General features: G+C 38.2%; 1 protein-coding gene across 2 annotated transcripts in view; it reads right to left on the reverse strand.

Annotated features, from left to right (window-relative positions):
* Positions 1 to 21130, reverse strand: part of AKAP6 (A-kinase anchoring protein 6) — a 495488-nt gene that overhangs the window by 142536 nt on the left and 331822 nt on the right. The gene's annotated exons all lie outside the window — the stretch shown is intronic.

A 21130-nucleotide genomic window follows, 5' to 3' on the forward strand; every position in this document is an offset into this window, starting at 1 on the left:
TATATGCACACACACATATATATAGATACACACACACACACACACACACACACACACACACACACATATATATATATATATATACACATACAATTCCTTGTAAAGACTCCACATATTCTGTTCTTTTTGGAGGGAGAGAGTTTTCATGGTCCATGTGATATTTATATGTAGAAATATACAAATACACATTTGTGGAAAATTCATTGGAGTATGAATTGAGTGGTTGGAGGCTATCCATTGATCATGGTGATTTATAGTTACCATATTGTACCATGTATATTTCAGGACAGGGACTCCCCTTCCCTGACCTTAGAAATCATTATTCATGCCCAATCCAATTCAGAGTACCTGGACTACTAAAGAATGGCATTACAGAACTTCCATTTTTCACTTAATGATCAAATTTTTGTATCCGTAATGTTAGGTAAGTTCAAGACCTTTGAGACTCCATTTTTTATAGCATAGGGATTTAATTATTGCTTTGATAAAGACTGGCATAATGCTGTTATTGCTGGGATAATTCAGGGTTAATTAATATACTATTGAATAAACCTTAGTTTTGAACTCCTGATAATATGCAATGTTTCTTTCACTGAAAAGAGTACAAGCCACTGAAGAGGGCTATGGGTGTTTATAATTCATCTCAGATGAAAATGACTTCTATATGTACTTTAATTGGACCAGAAACTATCATCATTATTAACAATTATGTACTTGATAACTAATGAAATGCTCACAATTGAGCTTTTCTCTTATCCCCATGGTAGTTCCTGCTGCTTCGGGGCAAGAGAAGTTGGCTCGTTACACTTGTGGGTATTTAAAGGGATAACACTCTTGTAATGAAGGTAGCAAAGCCTAGCCTGCCAAGGTTTAAAACATAAAAATGTGTTCAGGGCTGAAACTTGGCGTATGTGGAGGAATTTTCGCAGATATTTACATATGCATGATTTAAGTGTCTTGGGATTACCAGTGTATCTAGTCCAAGAAATCTGGCCTTGTCCAAATGCAATTCCAATGAAAGATATTTTAAAAAAACTTTAAAAATACTTAACAAAAAATAGAAAAAAATATACTATCCCTTCTGCAAACTGCATTAGTCCCCAAACCCCAATTCTGGATGACTGAATGAGATGACATTTGGAGTAAGTAGAAAACACAAGCAGAATTTCATGCAAAGGATTGTAAATGTTTGGAATAAATTGCAAAGAAAAGCAATCCAACTAAGGGGTTCAAATGAGACGAAAGGCACTCAGGATCTGTTTCTGGAGAAATAAGGGGTACTGGTTTGATGAAAGAAAATTATGAGATTGAGATCAACCTAAGGAGAAAAAAAAAAAGGTTAGGATGGCTGACTTTTTGTTTGCTTCCTGTTCTTATGTAAATTAGTCCAAGCAGCAAGACCACTGCTCTGTATTTAACGTACCCCATTGTGCCTTATTAGTGATAGAGTTTTACAGAAGTGCCTGGTTTTAGGAATGTATGAACTACACAAATGCCTAAAAGAAATGTGGAATATCAGTTATTGCTCGAGAATGTCCTTAGCTCTTTGGAGCTAAGATTGGCTTGCCTGACAAAACTCAAAGAATTTCTCTACAAGTGAATTTCATATAGGGCAGTACTCCATAGGGACTTTTCTAGGCAACTCCCCTTGGCATTAATAAGATCCATGAGGTCAAATTCTCCCAGGTTTGTGCTGCTTTTAGTTTCTCTCCTTCAAAACAAAAAAACATTTTCAACTATCACTATCCTGAATCTGACAAAACACAGGAAGCCCCCAATGTGACTCAAACTGGCAACATTTCCCTAGGGCAGCCCGTGTTCAAATTTGGAAGGTTTCATAGCATAGATGAAGGACTGGTTAGAGAATCAATCCAAGTCTTTTGTGGGGTTTTTTTTTGTTTTTTTTTTCAGAAGTAATTTCTACCATACACTGTATATTCCCTTTCATCCCAGCAAAAAAGAATGAGTAAAGAAAGAAAAATACCAGAGTCAATTCCACTGGCAGTTTAGAGTGTGGAATATGGATGAGAAGAATGGTGGTGATAAGGGCTAACCTTCAACAAATTTAAAGTAGAAAAATTCTGTGTTTAAGATCTGGGTGACCTGAGTTAGAACTCTGGTTCTGTCACTTGCTGTATGACTTACTATGTGACATTGGGCAGGTAAATAAAATGTAAGCTCCTTGAGGGCAGGGACTATTTTGCTTTTGGTTTATGTAACCTCAGTGCCGAGCACAGTGCCTGGAATACAGTGGGCACTTAATAAATGCTTGCTCCTTGTTTGCTTAATCTCTCTGAGCCTCAGTTGCCTCATCTGTAAAATGAGAAAGTTGGACTTAGGTGACTTAAGTTCCCAAGCAGATCTAAATACACGCGATCCTTGGATAATAAGTTTGTCTTTGAGGGCAACTAGGTGGTGCAGTGGATAGAGCACTGGCTCTGGAGTCAGGAGGACTTGGGTTCAAATTTCACCTCAGACAATACTTCCTAGCTGTGTGACCCTGGACAAGTCATTTAACCTGATTGCCTCATTAAAAATAAAATAAGTTTGTCTTTGATGCTCACCTACTTGTACAAGTGTTTTACCATCACTTTTCTTGTTCCTAGCAATACTGTGTTCTATACCCACCCACCCCCTTTTTCTGGCTAGATAATAAGGACTGAAAGGCATTCACATGCAATTTCATAATGACTTGGAATTTATGCCTTCTAAGTATATTTGCATTTTGTCAAGGTATTCCTAGAGATCTGAAAGACCTTGGTGTTCCAAAGCAAACTAATTGTATTGGTGGAATTTTAGTCAGCTGGAGAGAAGAGGGAAGAACTGACCCTCCCAATATACCTCCTACATGGGACATCAGGCCAGACTTCTAAAGTCTCTCTGACTTTGAGATTTCATGATTTAGTGGAATCAGATCCCATGAACACTCAGCTACTGAAGCTTAACATAGGGCCAGGCTTGTGGTGAGATAGCAGCAAGAAGGGAATGGATATTTGTGCTTGTGAAAGCAATTAAGATGTATCTTACCCATCAGCATCAGCATCTAGGGGATTTGGCTTGAAATGATAAGATCTCTACCTCTACCTTCTCACTTTTTGGAAGAATGGCATGTAATCTAAATAATTTATGAAAATTGGAAGGATTATGAGAAAAATAAAAGGACCTAATTCCATATCATATCGATAATTTTTTGTGTGTGAATCTTTAGAGGTAGGCTCTTAACATGTAGCATTCATTTTGGTTCCTTGGCCAATGATAAAGTTGGTTTTTCTTTAAAAAAAAAAAGACAAGACCTCATATTGCCATGGTTGGGGGTAGAATTTATAATCCCCCAGCCTGAATTGTTGTTGTTGAGTTGTGTCTGACTCTTTGTGATCCCATTTGGGGTTTTCTTGGCAGAGATACTGGAGTGGTTTGCCATTTTCTTCTCCAGCTCATTTTACAGATGAACCGAAGCAGATAGGGTTAAGTGACTTACCCAGGGTCATGCAGCTAGTAACTGTCAGGCCAGATTTGAACTCAGGAAGAGGAGTCTTCTTGATTCTCAGCCTAGTGTTCTATCGATTGTGCCACCTACCTGCCCTACAGTCTGTATACCTGTCGGGCAAAACTTCAGTGTGCCAGCTAAAGGTAAGTTCTATTTAGGAAGAGGTGGGGCTAAATAATAGGTAAAGGGATACTTCTGTTAAATCATTGATCTGAATTACATACAGAGCACCAAGTAATTCAGGAGCCAGAGGTGACTGTGAACAAAACCTCCTCCTTGTATGGAATTAAAATGTTTCCCTAATTTATTTTATAGACATGAGAAAGAAATCTATAAATCTCAATAGCAGAGCAGCCTAACCTTTCAACTTCCCACAGGAGGAAACACTACACCCTTCCATCTGCATCCAGAAGTCATATTTCAAGAAGATAAAGACTACAGATTTCTGTAATTCCCCCTAAAAGTTTATTAGCAAACTCTAATGACTATCCTGATTGCAATTTTAAAAAAGGGGAAAAAAAAAAAGAAAACAGTTCCTGAATGGGTCAACTCACTTAAGGGCTATCTGCAATCATTTAGATTTTAACATGATGGTTATTACTTATTACCCTGAAACCAAGCAGCACAATGAGATATTGATTACTTTTAACCTTTAGATCTAAGGCTTTGAGAAAGGTCAAAGTGGTAGAGTACTCTACCTTTCCTGGCTGTAAACTTACAGCCTTCAGGAGAATTTAAATGATTCCCATTGGCAAAAGTAGATCCGAGATTAGTTTATTCTCTGTGGCTGACAAGAAATGATGATGTATTTAAAAATAACACAGCACATTTTTAGTGAAGTGTTACATTTATATAACCAATGCCCTCAAGATGTTCTCAACAGAACAGTACTTTTCAGACCCTTAACCCTTTCAAAAGTTTTGTCCCCGGTAATGGCTGGATAGAAATAAAAAATTGAATGTAACTGTTGTTTTAACTGGAATAAGCTAATCTAATTAAACTGATCTCTTCTGCAGGTTAGGGGAAGGAGAACACAGACATTGATCATGAGGAGCCACTAATACTTGTTTCATCTCTTCCTCTCTTCCTCTCTCTCTCTCTCTCTCTCTCTCTCTCTCTATCTCTCTCTCTCTCTCTCTCTCTCTCCTTCCCTCCCTCCTCTCTCTTTCTCTCTCTCTTCCTCTCTCTCTCTCTCTTCCTCTCTCCCTCTCTGTCTCTCTCTCTCTCTCTGTCTGTCTCTCTCTGTCTCTCTCTCTGTCTCTCTGTCTCTGTCTCTGTCTCGTCTCTCTCTCTCTCTCTCTCTCTCTCTGTCTCTCTCTCTTTCTCCCCCTCTCTCGCCCTTTCCCTTTCTCCTCTCTCTCTCTCTCTCTCCTCTCTCTCTCTCTCTCTCTCTCTCTCTCTCTCTCTCTCTCCCACCCCCCCCCCCCCCCCCTCTCTCTCTCCACAGCAGTATTTGGAACTACTTTTCACATTCATCCCCACAACCAGAACAGGACTAAGTCTCAGAGTCCAGGAGAAGTACGGGCAAGGGAAGCCTAACTGTTATGTGTTCGAGATTAATTTGCAGAACACTCGGCATTATTACTGCCAAGTCGTCAAATTGTTCCAAGTTGTTCCGGAAGGTTGTTATTAATAGTATGTTTTCTGAGGAAAGTTCTGTCTGCTTTTGGAACCGCATTTGTGTTGCTAAGGAAACTCCTTTAGGCGCAGTTTTCGAGGAGCACACTGCTGCTTTTGTTTGCCTGTATCCTATTCATATCATCTAAGTAAGCATTTTACATACTTTAACCTCCAGTCCCAAATGTTTCACTTTTTGGCCCATTTATGCCCTTCTTTCCAAACCAGCAACTCCTTGCTATGGTTTAGGCACCCTTCCCAACCTCCCATACATACATAGAGATACATCTTGTCTACATCTCTCTACATAGATTCACATGAATGCTATTCAGAGCTCCATTTTTTTCTCCCCCAACAGCTCCATTTAGGGGAGGTAGTCTCCACAAGTTTTTAATAAATTAAGTTTAATTTGAATAATAATTCCATAGGTTGTAGCATTAGTCCTTCAAGTGTTAATTATCTTTTCACTCTAAAATTAATGTAGTCATTTCCTACTGACTCTTCTCCCCCATTTATTGAAGTGCTGAGGAAAACATGTCATTGAGTTCCGAGCCAGCCCTGCTGTTGTGATTAAGCGCGGTCACATGGCCCATCTCTGCCAAAAGGAGAGCCCTGAAAAAAGGTGACAAAGACAGTGATTTCCTGTCAGCAAAGAGTACGACAGGGCTGTCTAGAAGTGATGCAAATGAGGCAAACTTTAACACGGTTTGTTTGATCCACTGTGGGCCATAGCGGGCTGAGCCAGAGAGAGCCATAATGCAGCAGCCGTTGGCAGTAGCAGCAGCAGCAGCATCTACCCGGGCGGGGAGGGGGGGAAACCCCCTGCACCTTCCTGAGGACAGGAGCTCACCAGCAACAACCCAAAACTGCTGCTCACTTTCATTCTTTCTCTCTCCCTGCCCTCTTCCCCCTACTCTATGCACCCCTCTATATATACACCTTCTAGCCTTCAACTCTCACAAACTTTTTTTGAATGTGTGAATCCCTCAATGTACATTAAAAAAAATTTTCTTCAATGGGAGTAGAGGGCTTTTCAACCTAAACAATCTTACATAAACTGTTCAAAAGCCTTGTCTTCAGAGCCATCTTCTTTTTCTTATTTTAAACAAAATTTATGGCTCTCAGATCACTTTTATTTTCCAATTATCCCCTCTTTCTTTCTCTCCAAGAGGCTAATCCTTTTAACAAAGAATAAGAGAGGAGGAGAAAAGTTCATCAAAATTGACCAACACTTCATATGTCTAACATTATATCCAGCACTCCATACACCTAGGACTCCAATTTGGAGAGCTGCCTTCTAAAGCATTCCAGCACCTAGCTGCCTTCTGGTTAATGAAATAAATATGTAAGTAACTGAATGAATGAATGAATCAAACAATCAGTAATAGATAGAAAAAACATTTGGGAAATAAACTGCCACCTTCAGATTAAATGTATATACAATGGCTATTTTAAATAACTTTGAACCTTTGCTAAAATAAAACCACTAACCACTACCACTGTAACAAAAATCTGGAAGTAGTAATGGAGAGCCTAGTATTCTCATTCCTCTTACTTTTTTTAAATAAAAAAGACGACTAGTTAATGTTATTCACAGTGTCATAATGATTTTAACAAGCATATCCTAATTTTAATGGGGTTCTAATCTACAATACAATTAAATTTTACAATTAATCTACTGGGGAAATGTAAGGAATTATCATTAACTTCCTATGTGTAATAGTTCCATTTTTATTTCCCCAGCTTCAATAAATATGGATTTGTTTCAAACTGAATGCTCAGGATACAGATGTAAAAAGCCATACCCAAATTCCAGCAAAAGGGTAATTTAAATTCTTCAACATTTATTTGGCATCCTAGGCACCATCTGTGCAAAAAAGGTTGCAAGTAAACTAATGGGCTTCTTGGATTTTAAGCTTAGCTACTATGACCTGTACTAAAATCAGGCTTAATCTTATTGGAGAATTAGGGGCCAAGGCAAAAATCTTGGAGTTCAACCAGCAAGATTTCAGCTACATCTGAAACTGGTTAGATCAATCTAGTCCAGGATAAAATAGGCCACATTTATTTCAAGGAGCTGGAAATCATGAATTGGTAAAAAGTCAGATTTATCTGCTTTCTATGATCAGTTCATAACCATCCTATCATTTTGGTACCAAATAGTTATAAAATTACAAAAATGAAGATTCAACTGTGCCTCATTTTTCTTCCTTGACTCCATATCTCCCCTTCACTATATAAATATAGACATATATATTATGTATGTGTACATAAACATACATATATACATGTGTATATATATTTATTTTCATATATATATATATACATATGCATATATATGTATGTATCCACTGCTTCTTTTACCACTCTTTTTAAACCACTAGGGCTGTTTGGGAAAAAAAATATTCAACTATGTTTTTATTTAATACATACTTAATTTCTTCATTTTCCCCTTTAATGTTCTTTTCCAAAGCACCATTTCTATTTAAATAAGTCAGCCCTTCTCAGACTTCTCAGACTAAATGCACACTGGGTAATATCTAGGTTTGATCCTCTTTCCACAGTGTAGAAACACCTGAATTTAGCATCTTGCTAGCAAGAATAATTAATTAAAATGAGAAGAATCCAGAAGACATGCTTCTTCTCCCAGGAACCATGGTGGCTCCTTCATGATCTGTCCCTGCTCTACCTTGCTACATTCTTCTCCAACCTACCTAAATTTTCAAAATTGGTAATTATGGCTCTTGCCCTCCTTTACACTTTTTCTTGGCACTTTCTATCTTTTCATTCTTCAGTTCTCTCATTTTGCATTCCATATGAAGCCTGGTTTTCATAGTTTAAAAAAGCAAAACTACTTTTCTTCCCCTTCAATACAGATGTCTTGCTTCTTTCTGTCTTGTAGTCATTTCTCTGTCAAAAGCTTTCTTATACCCAATTTCTTCTACTCTTTTCCTCTGTATCTTCTACTCCATTCCTTTCCATTTCAACTTTTGGCCAAAGAAAGGTACTTACTGGTGAGAAATGGCCTAAAGTTTTCCATTTGATCCTCTACAAATCAATTTGCAGGTCAGATCTTTTTCTTCAGACTTACACACACAAGCAGCAATTCAACTAGAAACTCGGGACTCCCAAGTTGCCCAAAGTGTGCATCCTTATTCTGTTGTATAAAACAAATGGGTCTCTAGCCTCTCTGACATAAAGGAAATAATTATATATTAAGGGCCATCCTCATGAAATTTCTAGATCTGGGCAACCACGTGGAAACTTTTGGGAGGGGAGAAGGTACTCTAGCCTGGCATGACTCATCACTACAGGACTTGCACTGTAAGACAATGATTACTGCTGTTCAGTTGTGTCCAGCTCTTCATGACCCCATTTGGGGTTTTCTTGGCAAAGATATTGGAGTGCTTTGTCATTTCCTTCTCTAGTTCATTTTACTGATGAGGAAACTGAGGCAAGCAGGATTAAGTGAGTTGTCCAGAATCACACAGTTAAGTGTGTGAGTTAAGGGTCTGAGGCCAAATTTGAACTCAGGAAGATGCGTCTTCCCAACTCCAGTACCAGCACTCTATCCACTATGCCACCTAGCTGCCCATTGTATATGAAGACCTTCTCTTTTTACTCCCTCTTTTTGGGAAAGCCCTACCTAAGCATGAGCCATAAAACAAATTAGTAAAATATTATAATTCTCCCCAGGTTGCTACCCCAAAGGGTACTTAAAAAGCTGAAAAATGTGAGAATGGTGAGCCTAATCGAGGCCGGGCCCCAGCCCCCAGGACTAACCTTGTCCCAGACCATATGCCTGGGGGTCCAGATTTGAGAAGGGCCCTTCATGGAGAGAGACTGGGGCAGAGGAAGCATAGGCGAGTGCAGTATCCTCTATGGACTCAGCAATGATTCTTCAAGTTTAGCCTTAGATGGTCTTGTTACCTAGCTACGTCTAAAGTATTTTGCTTAGACGAACTTATTTGAGGCTCTCAATGACCCTGGGAAGGAGGTAATACCAGTACAATTATTCCCATTTTAAGGAAGAGCAAATTGAAGCTTGAAAAAGTTAAATGATTACCCATGATTACACAAATAAAATGCCAGAGGTTGGATTGGAAACCAAGTTTTCCAACACTCTAGGCGCATGTCAGGCTCATCTATACTGTCTCACCTTTACAGAACAAGACAATTTGCCCTTTTCTTCATGTAGACCTTCACAAGTCCCTCAAAATTAAAAATGTGATTGTCAGGAAGTAAGGACTTCTGACAGATTAGAGGGTTGAACTGAAATGAGCAATACAGAATCCCAATATCTAAGAACAGGAAGTGATCCCAAATAATAACACATTTTTATATGGTACTTCAAAGTTTCAAAGAGCTTCTCTCATAATAAATTGGCAATGCAGGTAGCCTGTGGAGCTGGAATGCAAGCTCTTTCAGGAAAAAGGGTATTTCATTTTTGTCCTTTTATCCCCAAACTCTTGTAAAGTATCCCAGGGGTGGGGAACCTGTGGCCTCAAGACAACATGGGGCCCACTAGGTCCTCAAGCGCGGTCCTTTGACTGAGTCCAAACTTCGCAGAACAAATCTCCTTAATAAAAGAATTTCTTCAGTAAAACTTGGACTCAGCCAAAAGGCTACACCCAAGGACTTAGAAGGCCACATGTGGCCTGGAGGCCAAAGGTTCCCCACCCCTGGTAGTAGGTACTTAATAAATGCCTGAAGTTAATGGAATTGAATCAAATGCCCATTTCACAGAAGAAGAATGTAGAGTTTAAGCTATTTGTCTAAGGTCACATGGTTGGAATCATACTGAGATATTGACACCAAAAATAATGCTCCCCACTACCTCTCAGTGTGACCTTCTTGAGGGTCATATAATCCAAATTACTCATTTTACCAGTGAAAAAAAAATGCAGCCCCAAAAAGTTAGAGCTCGCAGAGCTGTTTCTGTAAAGGCAATGGTTTGCTCAGCTTGGTGATACCCTAACAATACTCCCTATTGTTCAATGCGTAGCTGTGGAGTTAACACTCCCAAGATTAGGACATTCTGATTAAGGAATCCCTGGGACTCTGGTCTCACATGGTCTTCCAGAATTGCTTGGACAGTAGCTTCATTTACAAAGAAGCACTGTCTCCAGTGTACCTTACTTGGTGAAGAAAAGTTTGTTTTAAAATCTGGTTTTCCAGGCACAGGATGATGGGGACATGCCATGAGCACCCATGAGAAAAGCAGCACCAGAAAAAAAAAAGCTAGGCTAGGATTATGCTGGCCAAAGTTATTTCAAGTCAATTGATCTTTAAAAATTTAAGGGATGGGTGGGAGAATTTTGAGCTTCCCTGAACCCAAGAATAATGCCACCTCTGATCTGTAGAGAAATGAAAAATTGGAGTTTTTCCTTTGCAAGTGAGTTTTAAATATTTCTCCATTAATAGTTAATGTGCACACAGACCTGCAGAGTGACAGCTCCCTGTGATTATGAATTCTGGCTTTGTAACTCTAGTCCAAATAGGAGCTGAACTTTGAAAATCACAGCAGTTACTTTTGACAAATTAAATTGTCCCAGAGAGGAAAGGGGTAAAAGTATGGGAGTGTGTATGTTTGTTGAGGTGAGTACAGGGGAGAAGTGCATGGAGAGAGTTTGGAAGTGTTTCTCAGGTGGGAAGAGGGGGGTTAAAAATGAAACAAGAAAGCTATGTTTGTGCTTTTATGAGTTGACAATACTGTCAACATTTATTAGAAAAAGCGACAATAAGCAGGTCCATATTCAGAGCTGGGGCAGTTTTGAGAAGGGAGTGAAGGAAAGAGGGTTGCAATGCAGATTTTTGCCCAAATAAAAAGAAGATACCTCACTTAAAAGGCAGAAAATTTCTAATAAGAATGAGATTGTTTTTAGGGCTTTTTAGCAAAAAAAAAAAAATCAGTGGAAAAAATTTGTTTAAATATTAATGAATCCAAAAATGCTATTAATAAGAAAGTGGTCTATGAATTCTTACTTTATTTTTCTGTTTAGAACTTCAACTTTTGTATTATTGTTTTAAAGGAAACTTTCTCCTTCTTGACCTGATATTTAGAAATATGTAATTGTGATGCACAGAAGAGATCAGTGGACCTGAATTTATGGAGGCCTGAGTTCAAATTTAGCCTTCAGAGGGTTGCTATCGATATGACCCTGGGCAAGTCACTTAACCCCTCTCAGAGAGAGTTTTCTCATTTGTAAAATGAGAATAATAAATAAAACCTACCTCTCACAGGGTTGTTGTGAGGACTAAATTAGACAGTGCTCGTCAAACACTGTGACAACGAAAATGTTATATAATTCTTGTTGCTGTTAGAATAGCCAATTTCTTGCTTTTCAGTGTTTTAGGTGACTTGATGAATGAAACAGAATATCAGCAAGGAGACCAGCTGAACTGACTGGGCTGGTTTTCTTCCTGATCAATATAAGGGGGAAAAGGACATTTGATTTTGGAGCAGCCACCAGAAAAGAGAATATACAATGAACAGGGCGCAGAGAGGCAGTATTTAATGAGCAAAGGCCTAGAGCTCAACTGTATGATTTTTTTTTTTTGTTCTCCCTTAGTGACTTTAATCCAGCATTTCTCTAGTCTTTGAATGGAGACATGCTGGTTTTAGCACTGGCACTGATTGCAGCGCCAAGTGATGGAAAAGGAAGCAACAGAAAAAATGTACAGAATCAATGAAACATTTCTCAAGTACCTACTATGTGCCAGGCACCATGCCAAGCACTGTAAGAATAATAATTTACATTTTTATTGTACACAGAGGGAGGCAGCTAGTACAAAAAGTAGAGAATCCCACGTTTGGAGACTAGGTTCCAATCCTTTGTTGTTGTTGTTTGGTTGTTTATTAGTAATGTCTGACTCTTCATGACCCCATTTTGGAGTTTTCTTGGCAAAGATACTGTAGTGACTCGCCATTTCCTTCTCCAGCTCATTTTACAGATGGGGACACTGAGGCAGACAGGGTTAAGTGACTTGCCCAGGGTCACACAGCTAGGAAGTATCTGAGGTCAGATTTGCTAAAGGGGTATGTGCAAAGGCAATCAGTAAATGAGAAGATCTTTCCCGCCCATTTGAATAGGCTTGGGGGGGCTCTCTGGGTCCTAGGGGGAATGGCTAAGACCGGTGCCAACGGTAGGCGCCTGAGTTCTGGTCGCTCAGATGATGTTCTAGTCAACGAGATGACATCTGGTGACTATATAAAAGCAGAGAGCATAGCTTGGAGATTGAGACATAGTGGAAGAAGGAGAAGCGGTGGTGGAGGTGGCAGCAGGCGCTACTAAAAGCAGGACTGACCCTCGTGCAGCCCAGAGAGTGCCAAGCAAGGGCTTAAGGCCAGTGGGTAATCTTCTTACTGGAGGGCCCTAGCATTGGGGGAAGTACCAGTATAGCTTGGCTTGCTGCCATAATATTTTTCTGTAACCTCCTGGTCGCTAATGTGAGATGGGCATATTGGTTTTGGAAGGTTCTTGCCAGGATATCAAATTGGGGACACAGGTCTGTGGGTCTGCTATTTTGGAGTTTGAATAAATGCTTTAACTCCTCTGTCTTCTAATTAGAGAATTCCTTATATCCTGCAATTCTGGACTTTCTGGATTTTCTTTGAAATCATGAATTCTGCCTTAATGATATATCATCGTTCTATTTTATTATGAAAAGTATTATGTTATAGTAGCAACAGAAAGATAAGTCTCCATGACCCCAGGCCTGGTGCTCATCCAGTCCTTACTGGGCCATTTAATAACTGTATAACTTTAGAAAAATTACCTTACCTGTCTGAACCTTGGCTTTCTTATGGATGAAGTCGGACAAGATATGTTCTAAGGTTCCATCCAGCTCAAAAGTTATTTGATTCCAGTTGAGTGTGAAGAGCCCTTGTGGACAAGGGTTGTTTTGTTTTTCTCTTTGTATCTTTAGGACTTAACAGGGCCAGACTCATAGGGGTGACTGTATAAATTCTTTTTGTGTTAAATTCAGTTTTAAATAGCAGACTTTAAGATTTACAAAGTGCTATTCTCTCAAGGAACCTGTGAAGTAGTAATGCGAGAATTATCATCTCCATCTTACAGGTGAGAAGAGTGGGACTTATCAAGGTTAAATGACTTATCCAAGGTCTCACAGCTAATGCATGGTAGAGTCCAGACTTGAATCCAGGCATTCTGATTCATAATCTGAAGCTCTTTCTATTACACTGTAATGGAGAATGGCTGAGGCGGTGGGAGGAGGGAGTTAGGAAAAGATATCTTTGGAGTAGGGAATTTGGAGGGTCAGTGGCTATGTACTACAATGGTAGAACTTCACATCTGGAACTTTATCACCACTCAGTAGATGTTCCTAGTTAAAAAATTCATATGACCCCTTACATTAATGACAAAGGGTATGATTCTATTCTATTACGAAAAGCATTATGTTATGGTAGCAACGACAATGGAATTGCAATCAGAAAACTTGGTTTTGAGTCCCTATTCCGTCACTTACTTCTTGAGGCTAAGTTTCTTCGTGGAAACATGGAAATCAAAATTCTTGCCTTACCCCTTTCAAAGGGTTATTTTGAAGATCAAAGGAGATTCAGGCATGTACCAAACACATTGTAGACTATAAAGTTCTATTTTAAAATACAAGGCATTGTCATTCACTCGTGTGTCAGATTTTTTTTAGTGCCCCCAAATGTGCTAAATATGTCCCAAGGACACAATGTGCAAGAAACTTTGTGAGATGCCAAATTATACAAGATATGGTTCCTGCTTTCCCAGAATGCCACATATGAGAATGGTCATCCACCAGGTCTTCCACTGAGTAAAACTTTGTTTCAAGAATTGTAGATTCAGAGAAAGAAGGGAAAAACGAAATATTAGTAATTATGTACGTTGCTAGATAAGAGTCCAGGGAAAGAATCAATGTTCATAGCCTAGGTAAAAATTCAATTAATTTCAGCAGATGCTTGTGAAACTCCTACCACACATGAAGTTTCTGTCTTGTAACACAATTTTATGTATCGCTATATCTAACCTAGAGATGCGTATATATCTACGTGTTTATCTGCATATGTAGATATAATAAACACACACACTGCTATGGACAGAAACTGTGATTTCATCAATGTAATAAGCTCCAGGTGAGAAACGGCTCATGAGTACCTTCTTTGCAACTTAAGTCTTATAGATTTGCCTGAGGCATTGGCAAATTAAGTAACTCACCCAGGGGTCACAGAGCCAGTAGGTGTTAGTTACAAGACTTAAACTCTCATCCTCTTGACTCAAAGGTCAGTTCTACAGCCACTGAGACATGTTGCATCAATATATATACCTATGTGCATCTGTGCATATAAATTCTATGTATAGTTGAGAGGCAGTATGGTATAGTATAGGGGTGGGGAACCTGCTGCCACATGTGGCCTTAAGGCTACAGGTTCCTAACCCCTGGTGTAGTGAATACAGCGGTGGTCTCAGAGACAGGAAGACATGGGTTCTAATTCTGCCTCCGACATATAGCCAAACTGTAAGTCACTCTAGAATAGTGCTGTAAATTCAAGTGGAAAAGAAGACTACTAATCCATACTTTTAAAACATAATGTTACATATGAGATTTTTTGTATTTTTATTTATTTTGTTAGGTATTTCCCAATTACATTTAGTCTTGTTTCTTAGTACTGTGCCTGAGGGCCATGTGCTTGACACTTCTACTCCAGATAAACTTATAATGTTTTAATTTTCAGAGAAGATGACACCTGCATTGGTAGGAGGCTCCTCACCTGTGAGTTTCCTGTCTCAATAAAATCACTTCTAGTCCCTATCCTTAGTCGTATGTATAATTTATGCTATATGTGACTACATTAAAGTAAAACTGTATGTCATAAATTTGTGTGTATCATGGTTATATATTGACAGAGATCCCTTTTTACCACAGAATGGAGTAAGTGCAAAGAAAATGTCCAAACCACTTCTATATCTATAGTGCTTTGAGGTATACAAGGCAATTTTCTCATAATGACCCTGTGAGGTAGGTTAAGTGGCTCAAAACAAAGTCACAGAAGAGGGCAGGTGACAAGGTTTCCTGCTTCAAAGTTGCCTATTTTTCCCACCTTCATGCTATGGCATCTCTCAAAACAAAGTGCTTCTAGATACTTGAAGAAGGAGAGAAAACCTGTAGTAGAATGTCATTTCAAGTTGAAAGTGGAATTCAGTGAATAGTCCAGAAGATATGTGCATAGGATACAGGGACTCAGTGTGAAGGAAGGCTGGAAAAGTAGCCTTTTAATTTCTGGATGAAAAATATGCAATTGGATTCCCCACCCCTACCCCAAACTCTGGTAAGTTTCTTCTATAAATCTTAGGATTGGCCAATCATGAAGACTTGAGGATCTTAAGAGCACCAACCACTCATAAGCCTCATACTATAAAATCTTACTGATGTGCAGGGCTGAGGAGATAGTTCTAAAGCTCTCTGGAGCCAAAGGACCCTAAGGGAATGAGTGCAGATTCAGGAAAACTCGGGGGGAGTGGGCACAGGGACACACTGAAATCGGTTAGCTGAGTCAAGATGTCACTTTTCTGACTAGGCTCAAGGTCAGCCCCTGAGGTTGCTCTCTTAGAAAGACAGGTTCATTTTAAGTTCCTCCCCAGAATTCAGATATACTTGAAATGAGATATGCTAAACAAAGCTGATCAAAGCTAGGGGCCCTCAGTGCATCAACCCTTCCCCCAACAAGTACTAAAACTGCCATACCTACTCATTGACAAAATAGGAAAAAAAAAATTTGACATGGTTGTGAGGAGACATGGATTGTGGTTCCGATTCTCTCCCTGATCAACTTAAACAAGTCACAATCTCCTTGGAATTCAGTTTTCTAATCACACAATCAACTAGCATTTTTTAAAGTGATTACCATATGCCGGGTAATTTGTTAAGTGTTGGGAATTCAAAGGAAAAGTGAAAATAGTCCCTAACTTTAAGGAGTTTACATTCTAAGGGGTAGAATAATATAAACATATATTGGTAATACAAGATAAATACAGAATTCTAGGTTCCTGATTTCTTGGGACCAGGAACAAGCTCTGAGTCTGAGCATGGTCCAGACCCTAAGGCCACACAAGAGTTGAGGTCAGAAGTTATAGTGTCAAAGGATTCATTAGATTGTCAGCTACTTGAGGGCAGGGACTGTCTTTTGCTTTTTTTGTATCCCTGGTACTTAGCATGGTGTTTGGCATACAGTAGGCATAAAAAAAATGTTTATTGATTTATTATTGATCAAAAGGGACCCTATGTCATAGTGGCAACACCTACAACATCTTGCTTAGGGTTCCTAACTGCCCTCCACTTTTCAATGGGGTCAATGCTAATAATAATGATCATAATAATAATAATATTGCTTGACAAGTCATATGAAACCTTAAGCAAATAGCTTTTAATCCTAAAGATAATCTTAGAACCAAATACTACAAGCATCCTTATGCTTACTTTATCGTTGAGAATACTGAGGTTGAGAAAGTTTTAGTAACTTGTCCTGGTTACAAAGCTATTAAGTGGCCAAGGTGAGATTTAACCCAGACCTGACCTAGCTCTAAGTCTCATGCTCTTTTCACTATGCTGTATTGCCGCTCAGGGAGAAAAAGGTGCATATTTGTTTCCATGAGTCATGTAAAAATAGAAAAAAAAGATTTCCTAAACATCATCATTGGCTTTAGAGCTAGACAGGCCTTTAGTGACAGCAAAGGGGTAGCGGTAAGAGTGCTGGATTTAAAGCTATGCCAGGCCGGGGCTTAAATTCGGCTTCTAACACTCACTAACTATGTTTAAACATAGGTGAGTCATTTAATTGCTTCCGGGCTCAGTATTTTCATTTCTAAAGTAAGGGTAATGGATATAAATGGGCGGTTTTCTAAAAGAAGAAAGGTAGTTAACCAACAGTCATATGAAAAATACTCCCAACTGCTAACAATTAGAAAAATGCAAATTAACACAACTCTGAGAATCTACCTCCCATCCTCAAGATTGGCAAAGATGATAAAAAATGAGGATGAAGGGATGTGGGGCACTAGCGTATTTTTTGTGAAACTACAAATTGGTTCAACCATTGTGGAAAGCAATTTAGAAATACACCTCCCCTCAAAGTTGCTAAACTTTTAACTCTTTTCCTCAGTGATACCACCATTAAGGATAGAGTTCAGAGAGGGGAAAGACCCCTCTATTAAAAATATGTATAGTAGCATTTAATGTAACAAAGAACTAGAAATACAGTAGGTACTGATTTATTTGGGAAATAGCTGAGAAAATTATGGTTTATGAATGTAATAGAATATTACTGTGTCACAAGAAATGATGAAAGGAAAATATTCAGAGAAACATGGGAAGATTTGTATAAACTAATAGAGACTGAAGTGACCATAACTCGGAGAAAATGCATATGATGAAAAATGTATATACCAGTTATGTGTAATCCAAGTATCAAAGATAATTGGTATGGGATTCTCTCCTCTTTGGTGGGATGAATGCCCACCATTTGTGTCAGAGGAAGAGTAAAGGTGACAAGAGAGAGAAAAGGTCTTTTCAATTATTCTCCAATCTCTTTAGAAGTTGCTAGTCTCCAGCCTTATAAGAGAAGATAGATGGGATTCTAACCTCTCTTCAGGGACATGAGGGGAGAAAGACTATGGGAAGAAGCCAGTATAAGAGGAACTGACAATCTCTATCATGTTGCTATCCCCAGTTTGCTACACTAGAGACTTAGGGGAATTTTCCCTCTGAGTGAGATCTGGGGTTCCTTGGTTGAAGTGAGTTACCTCACTTCCCATGGGAGAGCTCCTTCATTCTCTATTGTCTGGTATATATGCTTTTTGTTTTGCTATCAACTTGGGTTTCTTTGCAATATGCCATGTGTGTTCATTGTGAAACTGGATTTTGCTGAGAAGAAATTCAAGTCTTGTATGTAAAGCTGAGAGTCCTCTTTTCCCCATTAAGAAATATTGAGGGCAGTTAGGTGGCACAGTGAGTAGAGCACCAGCCCTGGAGTCAGGAGGACCTGAGTACAAATCTGGCCTCAGACACTTGACATATGTACTAGCTGTGTGACCTTGGGTAAGTCATTAAACTCCAATTACCCTGCCAAAAAAAAAAACAAAAAAAAAAAAACAAAACAAACAAACAACAAAGAAATATTGATCCGGAGATTAGATTGAGCCTTAAAATCATATCTTCTAGACTAACAATATTTAAGGGAGGAAGTAGATATGATTCTAGCCTAATATTCTCTCTCTCTGAAGAGAGCGGAGCAGCTCTTGTTTAGACCTCCTGCTTCCCTTCCTGGAAGGAACCAAAATCTCCCTCTGAAAAGGATGAGGGAAGGAGATACTAGAAACAACTATTCTGGCCTCCCTCTGAGCCAAATGAAGACAGTCTTGTTACATATGAAACTTAAGAACTCTGATCAACTCTGACTAATTATGACTCAAGAAGGTTAATGATAAAGCCTGCTTCCCAGTTATTAACAAAGAGGTGATAGACTAGATGTACAGAAATAGACATACATTTTCAGATCCAGCCAAAGTATGAATTTATTTTCTTTGACTATACATATTTTTTGTTATGGGGGAAGGCTTTTGGACAGAGAGTAATGGAGATAGTGATAGTAATCCAAAAAAGAAAGACAAGAGAAAGGAAATAAGGAAGGAAGGAAGGAAGGAAGGAAGGAAGGAAGGAAGGAAGGAAGGAAGGAAAGAAAGAAAGAAAGAAAGAAAGAAAGAAAGAAAGAAAGAAAGAAAGAAAAAGAAAGAAAGAAAGAAAAAGAAAGAAAGAAAGGAAGGAAGAAAGAAAAAGAAAGAAAGAAAGAAAAAGAAAGAAAGAAAGGAAGGAAGGAAAGAAAGGTAAATGTTTTTAAAATACACAAAAGAGAACAGAGGAAGTTCAGAATGGAAGAGACAATCAGGGAAGTTATTTGTACTAAATTTAATTTGTATTAAATTAAAAAATTTTTTAAAAGCACTATATAATCAAGATTTAAGATTTTATATACAATTCTCTTTTATATACAATCCTCTTTGTATATGGAAATGTCCATATTTGTCTGTTTCAAAATTATTATCCCTAGTATTTATCTCACAGGTTTTCTACAAGGATCAAATAATATAATATATGTAAAGAGCTTTGTAAAACTTAACATGCGATATAAAATCCACTTTTGATCATCTAATTTAATCCTGTTATTTTACAAATAAAGAAACTAAGGCTCCAAGAAGCTAAATGATTTGTATAAGGTCACACAGGTAGTAAATAAATCACAATGGAGATTCAGACCTAAATTCTCTAATTCCAAATCCATTTAACTCATACATAGCAATATGAGACACTTCTAGGCAAAAAGCCACAGGCAGAAAAAAAGTTTGGAAATAGTATCGTGACCCATGAGAACTCTCGGTGCTGAGGACACCAAGCAAGAGAGTGAGGAAGAGTAGAAAGTGCAATCTCAGGCAACCCACGTCAAGAGAAGCAATTGGGGGAAAAAGGGGGGGGCAACCCTTTCTTTTTAAGATTTAATGTTGATTGCAATATAGATTAACTGGATGTCATTTTTTTACAAGTGAAGCACAACTTTTCAGAGAGTGTGCATGATAGGAAATAGGGCAAGACGACTAATGTGAGCAGCATCTAAGGTGCAATGGCCTGTCAAGTTATGGCTAAGGTCATATGGCTAAATGGCCCTTCATAATTTTAAATTTTCCCCCTTAATTGGGGGTTGATTCTTAATGTTTATATCTTCATAACTTATAAAAGATGTAGGAATTAGAAATAGAAAATAATATAATCCTACTAGAGATTTAGACTGACTTAATTTTTTTTTCCATATATGATTCTTGGATTTAACCTAGAATGTACTAGGTGATCTGGGCTTCATTATTTTAGGATGATATTGTCATTCTCATGGTATTATATTAGAAAATGGATTTGATAGCTTTGCTCTTGATGTTGACAAATATCCAAAAAAGAGTAATAGTCAGTAAAATCCATTTATTAGAGACAAAATTCTCTGGAGGTGTAAGTTTCTCCATTCATGGAGCCCCAGAGATTCTTTCTACATTCTCTTAAGAAAATGATTCCCAAGAGATGCTAATTAAAGTCAACTAAACCTACAAAAATCAGAAATACTTCTGCTTTTGGCATGGAGGCTGGAGAGGATTTCAGGTATTATATTTGAGAAAGTGTAACTTAAAACAGCATTACAGAATAAGAAAGAAAACAACTTTTATTTGACCTTGAATGCACTAGTTATTCTCTAAGATTTTTTTTAAGTCTAGAGGGTAGTTGTTTCTTGTCATTATACTGTTGCTGATTCTGTGGTTAGTTATTAATTTTATTTTTTATGATTCACAATCTGCTCTTTGAAATATGCCATATGCTCAAAGCAATTCAAGGATGACAACTGTCAGAATTACTCCAATAAAAATTGCCTAAATGAGGAAGATTTAGTGCAGCCTGGTATTTCTATGGAAAGTCCCTCTTCCCTCCCCCTACAGCTTTTCAGTTACTGGGAAGCCTACAACATGTTCTTCGGTCAAAATCACATGGCTGTTTTGTGAAAACTTCTAAAACTCCTTGTTAAGTAGAAAGATTGATAAAATGCAGTGAGCTAAGCATAGAGTAGCAAACAGAGAAAATTCTATATATGCATACATATATGTATGTACATAAACATAAGTTTATTAGATTGATGACCTGCAATCAATATGTGAGCTCGAAATCAGTTTCCTTAAATCATCCTTAAATGTATTGACTCAACATGACATTATCTGCTTTATGTATGACTAATAAAAATTAAATTGGAAGGGTCCTGCATCCTGGAAACACCGAAACAAGGCAAATTTCTTTCTTTCCTGAAAAGATCTAAGGGGTAAATGATATCCATTGGAGTGCACCAATCAAAACACATTTGGTTAAATGTTACCATCCCATTTATTCTTCATTTTGTTTCTACCTATTTATTAATGCAGTTTCATTTATTGCTATTCATCTTGAAGATAAATC

The sequence above is a fragment of the Trichosurus vulpecula genome, chromosome 8 (assembly GCF_011100635.1).
Source record: "Trichosurus vulpecula isolate mTriVul1 chromosome 8, mTriVul1.pri, whole genome shotgun sequence".
Taxonomy (NCBI): domain Eukaryota; kingdom Metazoa; phylum Chordata; class Mammalia; order Diprotodontia; family Phalangeridae; genus Trichosurus; species Trichosurus vulpecula.